General features: G+C 41.0%; 1 long non-coding RNA gene across 1 annotated transcript; it reads left to right on the top strand.

The window, feature by feature from the left end:
* Nucleotides 1-5,592: 5,592 nt before the first annotated feature.
* On the top strand, nt 5,593-6,270 carry LOC127931585 (uncharacterized). Its single transcript, XR_008141869.1, has 3 exons — nt 5,593-5,678; nt 5,903-6,065; nt 6,182-6,270. It is a non-coding gene; the product is annotated as an uncharacterized LOC127931585 (long non-coding RNA).
* The last annotated feature ends 2,498 nt before the right edge of the window (nt 6,271-8,768 follow it).

Genomic DNA, 8,768 nt, shown 5'->3' on the forward strand with positions numbered 1-8,768 from the left:
TGGATGACCGTTCAAAAGTATTTTTCCCAGTTGGAGCTCTTTTTTTCCCCTGAATGCCCAGTTACCTTGAACGCACTGAAGTCGGAAGTCAGAGATTTCCGAGTTCAAAGTTGTTTCGAGCGCAGCAACTGTCTTCCACTTTATGGCGAAACTCGAGTCGCCACCACATCTGCCTCAAGAACAAATTCATATTTTGTAATAGTGTTGACTCAAAACTGTTGACAGTGTTGAATAAAAACTTAAACGTGAATTCACTCAGCAGCTCTTAGCTGATCAGTATCATGGTCATGGTTTTAAAAGTTGTTAAATCATACGCTAGTCACTTTAATTATGCCACTTGAAGAATTTTTGCATATCTCACATTACTCATCTCATATGTATATACTGTATCCTTCACTATCTATTCTTTACTGTGCATTGCATCTTAGCCGCTCTGTCACTGCTCATCCATATATTTTATACTTCTATATTCTTATCCCATTCCATTACTGGATTGTGTGTATTATGGTTTGTTGTGGAATATGTTAGATATTATGTTTTGTTTTGGAATTTGTTAGATATTACCTGTTAGATACTGCTGCACTGTCGGATCTAGAAGCATAAGCATTTCGCTACACTCACCATAACATCTGCTAACCATGTGTATGTATGTGACCAATAAAATTTGATTAGATTTTTACATAGGCTAGTAGCAATCTTTGCTTTGGCCGGGGTCGTGGAAGCTTGGTAGGCACGGCGATTTGAGCTATCTGATTGGCCAGCACAGTAGGGGCAATCAATTTATTCACAGATCTCCTGGTCCGCCGGGTAGGCAGAGTCATCAAATCTAATTTATTTATGAAGCCCTTTTTACATCAGCCTATGTCACACATTGCCTATACAGAAACCAAGCCTAAAACCCCAAACAGCAAGCAATGCAGATGTAGAAGAATGGTGGCTAGGAAAAACTCTTGAGAGCCACCAGTCTCTGAGGGGTGGCCAGGCCTCTTTTGGCTGTGCCGGGTGTAGTCATAGGGCTCAGGTCCTCCGAGAGAGATATATGGAAGAAACAGAGGGAGCATACTTAAGTTCACACAGGACTCCAGATAAGACAGGAGAATTTCACCAGATAGGAAAAACTGACCCTTAGCCCCCTGACAGACTATTGCAGCAAGATCTCCACCGGACGAGCCCGAGGGGTCGCAAGACCGGACAGGAAGATCACGTCAGTGACTCAACCCACTCAAGTTGAGTGGAGTGAAAAAAGCCTGTCACAACGTGAAGTAACCCTCTTAGGGGCAGCATGGAAGAACACTAGTAAGCCTGTGACTCAGCCCCCTTAAAAGCCCCCTTTTTAAAATGTTCACCTAAAATGACATACCCAAATCTAACTGCCCGTAGCTCAGGACCTGATGCAAGGATATGCATATTCTTGATACCATTTGAAAGGAAACACTTTGAAGTGTGTGGAAATGTGAAATTAGTGTAGGAGAATATAACACATTAGATCTGGTAAAAGATAAAAACTAAAATTCCATCATCTTTGAAATGCTAGAGAAATGGCATAATATAATATTGCTATTTTAGGCTAAATTTAGATTATGGCTTGAAGATGGCAGCAGTGTGTATGCAAAGATTCATATTGATCCAGTGAAGCGTTGCAATAATGCACAGTATTTTGTATCAAGTCTGCCCAAATGTGCCGAATTGGTCAATTAATACATTTTCAAGTACATAACTATAGAGAACATACAAAAATGATATGTTAATACAAAATGTAAGTTAATAACACACTCCCAGGAATGTCATACATGATGGATCATTAGCTTATACACTAACTTTCACACATCTAGATGGCTGGACGGGGTGGGTGTAGAACCAGAGTCAAACTGTTGAACCCTGTTGAACCCAGTTCCTACATTTGAAATTATTAATTATAACCAGAGTCAAACTGTTGAACCCAGTTCCTACATTTTAAATTATTAATTATATCAAACAAAACCATGCTACATTTTATTTCTGGGACCCTCATGACAAATCAGAGCAAGATTACTGAATGTAAGTACATTATTTACCTTCAGAGGTGAATGTATCAAACCAGTTGCTGTCATAAAAGTTGTTTTTGTTGTGTACTCCCAAACAATAGCATGGTATTTTATCACTGTAATAGCTACTGTAAATTGGACACTTCAGTTAAATTCTTAATCTAAGCTTTCTGCCCATATAAGACATGTCTATGTCCTGGAAAGTTTGTTATTTACATCAATCTAGTCACATTAGTGCACGTTAGCATCAACTGTCCCGGTATAGGGACACCGATCCAGTTGAGGATAACAGGGTCAGAGAATCCCAGTGGAGAGGGTGGGGAACCAGGTAGAGATGGCAAGGACAATTCATCACTCCAGTGCCTTGCCGTTCACCATTGTACCCCTGGGCCAGACTACACTCAATCATAGGACCAACTGAAGAGATGAGTATACAGTGAAGACTTAAAGGTTGAGACCAAGTCTGCATCTCTCACATGGATAGACAGACCATTTCATAAAAATTGAGTTCTATAAGAAAAAGCCCTGCCTCCAGATGTTTGCTTAGAAATTCTAAGGACAATAAGGAAGCCTGCATCTGTGTATCCGTAACGCACGTGTAGGTATGTACGGAAGGACTAAATCGGAGATATACACTACATGGTGAAAAGTACGTGGACACCAAACATCAAATTAGTGGATGTGCTATTTCAGCCATACCTGTTGCTGAAAGATGTATCAAATTGACAAAAGTCACCTTGTCCGAGAGAGATCTACAAAAGGTTTTATGGGTATTATGACTCATACTGTGGTAGTTGATGCAACTGACTACACAACACCTTAGTAGAAATATACATGTTTCATTACAATTGTAACATCTACATGCTAGAAAGGTTCTGGGCCCATTAAAGGGAAACAGTGGCTACAGATAAAGAACAAGGAGAGTTGATTAAAGCTTAGAGTATTAGGTTTACTTCAAAATAACACATTAACAAGAGTACACCAAAACAACTTCTTAGATCTTACTTCCACTAGATAGCTTTCTGAAACAGTGCTTTCAGAGATTCAGCTGACCAAGTTCACAAGATGACCAAAAATAGTGACAAACAATACTCTACCTTTGATAGTAGAAATGAAACAGTGAACTGAATTTACAAACAACATATATTTTAGAAATACAAATTACTTTACTTAAAGACAGCCACCTTATTGGAGGGTGCTACCAATAAACTGTCTGGACCTAAAACCATCAAAGTCTCTCCAAACAAACCAACTGAAAATAAATGCAGTGATTTTACCTAATGCAAATCTTTAATATTGTCACACCTGAATAACTTACTGATGGTCAAACTCAAAACAATCATCCACACCTCAAACATTTCTTCAAGACAGCATGGTCACAAAAGGGTTTCTCACATAAATAAACCAACCACATCAACACCATACAGCTTATATACACAAAAGACCTTCCAGGAAAAATAAATTAATATAATAATTAAAAATATATATTAAAAAATTAAAAATAATTAAACTAAATATAAAATTGTTATAAAAAATTATCTCACCTGAACATGCTTTTATACATTTCCTGCATGTCGTCCCCTAATAATGGTGCTCAGGGAAACACTGACCAAAACTTTGGTTCCTACCCTGTCACAATATTCTTCAGTTACAACATTGTAACTGAATTAGGTTCAGGTGAGTGTTATGGTAATGCCCATCTACTGTGGGACTCAGGTTAAAGAGCAGGCCAGAGGCAGAGATACAGTTCAGTTTAAGAGTCTTTATAGATTCAGGTAATGGAGATGATTTACAGTTGACATGAGGCATGTCTTGAATTGAGACTTGGTTTGCTAGCTAGCCAGGTTTTCTGGGTAGTTTGAACACAGTCCGTGACACGGTTAGCCCTTGTGGCATGATAGTCCAGGGCTTGGGTCTGTTTAAATCTGTGTTTTTTGTTGCTGATTTCATCGGCCCTGCGAGCTGGGCTGGAATTGCGTGGAGTACTTTTTTCTCTCCATATTATATATATCTTCAATAAGCCTTGAGAAAATTGAGACATGGATTGTGTATGTGTGCCACTCAGAGGGTGAATAGGAAAGACAAAATACTTAAGTACTTTTGAACAGGGTATGGTAGTAGATGCCAGGCGCACCGGTTTGTGTCAAGAACTGCAATGCTACTGTGTTTTTCATGCTTAACAGTTTCCTGTGTGTATCAAGAGTGGTCCACCACCCAAAGGACATCCAGCCAGCTTGACACAACTGTGGGAAGCATTGGAGACAACATGCGCCAGCATTCCGGTGGAATGCTTTCGACCCCTTGTATAGTCCATCCGATGAATTAAGGCTGTTCTGAGGGCAAGGGGGGACTCAATATTAGGTAGGTATTCCTAATGTTTGGTATACTCAGTGTATGTAGCCTTAGATATAAAGTTAATGAAGTCAATAACTTGCTAACATCTGGCCATCTCTGAAATTTTCTTAGATAATTATTTGATGATACAGCAGTAGCAATACAAGGATATAACATCTACAGAAAAGACAGGAATGCCTATGGGGGAGGTGTTGCAGTACATGTTCAGAGTTATATTCCTGTAAAGCTTAGAGAGGATCTCATTTCAAATGTTGTTAAAGTATTGTGGTTCACCTGCCTCATCTAAACTTATTATGGGGCGCTGCTATATGCCACCAAGGGCTAACAGTCAGCATTTGGATAATATGTCTATAATCAAATCAAAAGTTTTTTGTCACATGCGCCAAATACAACAGGTGTACACCTTACAGTGAAATACTTACTTAGAGGCCCTTAACCAACAATACAGTTAAGAAAAATACCTTTAAAAAAGTACATTAAAGTAACAAATAATTTAAGAGCAGCAGTAAAATAACAACAGCAAGGCTATATATAGGGGGGTACCGGTACAGAGTCAATGTGCGGGGGTACCGGTTAGTCGAGGTAAATGAGGTAATATGTACATGTAGGTAGCGTTTTAAAAAGTTACTTTATTAAAGTATAATGCTTAACAGATGTCTGTTTTCTGGGTGACCTGAACATTGACTGGTTTGCAACTAGCCGTCTTCTCAAGAGGCAGCTTCTAACTGTGACTAATTCCTGTAATATGACCCAGGTTATCACTCAACCAACTAGAGTGCATACCAATAGTGTTGGATATGTGACATCCATTTGTATTGATAACACAAAATTATTTCCCAGGACTCTTTTGATGAAGATGTAAAACAAATTATGTTGGTCTGATGTGTATGAGTAAGTGAATCCAGATGCAGCCCTGGAAGTATTTGTAAAATGATTCATGCCAATCGTTAACAAGCTAATAAAATCATTTAAATGTTGAAAGATAATGATGAAATAATTCCACCTTGGAATTGTATGAAATTGATTAGAATCATAAAATGATTAATCTGATGATGTGTGTAGTTTTAGTCAGAATTAGGTTAAACAATATATCTGTATAGTGGAAAAACTGTCTGAGCAAAATTCGGTGCCGACCTGGCTAGGCTGCTGAAAGACTTGGGAGAGGACAGGGAGTCAAGGTCTCAGGTCAGCTAGGCCTCTGAGAGATTTGGGAGAGGACAGGGAGTACTTCTCAAGGTCTCAGGTCAGCTAGGCCTCAGAGACTTGGGAGAGGACAGGGAGTACTTCTCAAGGTCTCAGGTCAGCTAGGCCTCAGAGACTTGGGAGAGGACAGGGAGTACTTCTCAAGGTATCAGGTCAGCTAGGCCTCAGAGACTTGGGAGAGGACAGGGAGTACTTCTCAAGGTATCAGGTCAGCTAGGCCTCAGAGACTTGGGAGAGGACAGGGAGTACTTCTCAAGGTATCAGGTCAGCTAGGCCTCTGAGACTTGGGAGAGGACAGGGAGTACTTCTCAAGGTATCAGGTCAGCTAGGCCTCAGAGACTTGGGAGAGGACAGGGAGTACTTCTCAAGGTCTCAGGTCAGCTAGGCCTCTGAGAGATTTGGGAGAGGACAGGGAGTACTTCTCAAGGTCTCAGGTCAGCTAGGCCTCAGAGACTTGGGAGAGGACAGGGAGTACTTCTCAAGGTCTCAGGTCAGCTAGGCCTCTGAGAGATTTGGGAGAGGACAGGGAGTACTTCTCAAGGTCTAAGGTCAGCTAGGCCTCTGAGAGATTTGGGAGAGGACAGGGAGTACTTCTCAAGGTCTCAGGTCAGCTAGGCCTCAGAGACTTGGGAGAGGACAGGGAGTACTTCTCAAGGTCTCAGGTCAGCTAGGCCTCTGAGGAATTTATGAGGGCATAAGGAGTACTTCTCAAGGTTTCCCTAATCTCGGGGGAATGGAACTGTCAGCTGGGTAGTGATACAGTATGTGCGTAGGATGCCTACTGTTTGTGTGTGTAGGTATGTGCATAATGAGCCAGTATAAAATGAATGGTTTAGTACAACGGGGGGGGGCTCTCATTAATAAACATTTTGTCTATTGTAGATGGGCCTCTGTTTCATTCAACCAGAATCTTACAAACTCTGGGCTGCAGACTGAGTAGTTTAATTTAAGTGGTTTATGAACATTGAGAACATAATTCTCTTAACACAAGCATGCTCTCCTGTTAAGAAATTAACTGTGAAAACTGCTACAGCTCTCTGAATTGATGATGAATTGAACAATTGTGGTTCAAAGAAAGTATGCAAAAGAGGTGGCAAACAAGTCAGGCTGCTCAGCTGATTGGTTGACATAGTGTAAATTGAGACATTTCGTGACTAAACTTAACAAAAACAATAAGAAAGTATACTACCAACAAAATATAAATTACATAGAACCCAAGACTTTGGAGTACCTTAAATATCAAGGGCAGAAAACCCAATTAATCTACATTGTTCATTGAAGTTGATGGTTCATTTGTAACAAATTGTTTTGATATTACCAATCATTTCAATAACTATTTCACTAGTATAAAAGTGATATTGTAACATTGAACCATCATATTTGTGTATAAGATATCTAATAATGAAAGATATTGAAATTTGGTTAAGTTTGTGTGGGAGAAATGGAAAAGCTATTGTTATACATAAATAATTCTAAGCCGCTAGGTACTGTATAGACAACCATGATGGGAAACTATTGAGAATGGTAGCAGACTGTATTGCCACTAGTGCTGTTGCGGTGACCATGTTGTCGCCACACCGGCAATCATGAGTCGTGACCGCAGTAAAATTCCATGTGACCATTGAGTCATCATAATTTCCTCTTATGCACTTTGGTCTTGCATTGGTAGTACCAGCCACTAACGGCCTGGTACTCAGGGCTCTATTGTCCCTCCATCAGGTCATAATGGCCTGGTACTCAGGGCTCCATTGTCCATCTAACCACTCTGACATCAATGCAAATGAATGTAAAAAATCACCTAAAAAAAATTAATCAAAACAGGGCCTCCCAAGTGGCGCAATGGTCTAAGGCACTGCATCACAGTGCTAGCTGTGCCACAAGAGACTCTGTTTTCGAGCCCAGGCTCTGTCGCATCCGGACGCGACTGGGAGGTCCATGGGGCAACGCACAATTGGCCTAGCATCGTCCGGATTAGGGAGGGGTTGGCCGATAGGGACATCCAAGATGGCGTAGCAGTCAGACGTCTTGTCGTGTCGTGTCCCTTGTATATATCGTTTTTTTATTTTTTTAAAACGTATTTTTCTTCGCATATCTTTTAAAACATTTTGCTAAACCTCAACATCTAAATACTCTCCTGCAACCAGCCTCACCCAATGTAGCGTGGATCTGCTTTTTTTTCCTAAAGTATTTATATTTACTTCGGATCCGGAACCCCTCAACTGAAGCTAGCCAGCTAACTACCAGCTATCAGTCAGCAAACCATCGCTAGCGGTCATCAGCTAACCTTTAGCTCGGAAAGCTCTCGCCAGTTCGAACAACGCGACTCTAACCAGAGCATAACGGACCTATTATTTTTATCCCCGGATTCCCACCGCAAACGGAACATTTTCATCTGGATCTTCACAACTAGCTAACCGCAAGCCCGGATGACTACTCCTGGCTAGCGTTTCCATTCACTTAGCTTGAAGCTAGCCCGGCCAGAGCTCCTGTGCTACCACTGAAGCATACTCCTGGGCTACAATATCCGGACCCACGACCGGTCTATCGATGTCACCGCATGAAGAGGCATAAACAGACGTAACCCCATTGCGATGTCCCCCAAAGGCTAACTTTCTAGCCCTTGCTATCTGCTTTGCTTGCTAATTCGGCCTGCTAACTGCTAGCTTGTTTAGCCCCGGTCTGCTAACTGCTAGCTTGTTTAGCACCGGCCTACTAACTGTTAGCTTGTTAGCACAGGGCTGCTAACTGTCTGAATAGCCGCCTCCCCACCACTCACTGGACCCATATTTACTTTCAATCTCTTTTCGATTTTTAATTTGATTATACCTTCCGGTAACCTGCCTCACCCAATGCGATACGGAATCGCTATTATTTTTAATTTTTAGAACACATTCAAGAACCTCCAGAAGCTAACCAGCTAACTAGCTACAAGCTATTTAGTCATTGTTAGCCACTGCTAGCGGCTTCTACCTTCTACCTTCTGTCTGAATCCTGGCTCAGGAAGGCCACCAAAAATTTGGAGATTTCCATATCCAACTATAACATTTTCCGTCAAGATAGAACTGCCAAAGGGGGAGGAGTTGCAGTCTACTGCAGAGATAGCCTGCAAAGTAATGTCATACTTTCCAGGTCCATACCCAAACAGTTCGAACTACTAATTTTAAAAATGACTCTCTCCAGAAATAA

The sequence above is a fragment of the Oncorhynchus keta genome, chromosome 8 (genome assembly GCF_023373465.1).
Source record: "Oncorhynchus keta strain PuntledgeMale-10-30-2019 chromosome 8, Oket_V2, whole genome shotgun sequence".
Lineage (NCBI taxonomy): Eukaryota > Metazoa > Chordata > Actinopteri > Salmoniformes > Salmonidae > Oncorhynchus > Oncorhynchus keta.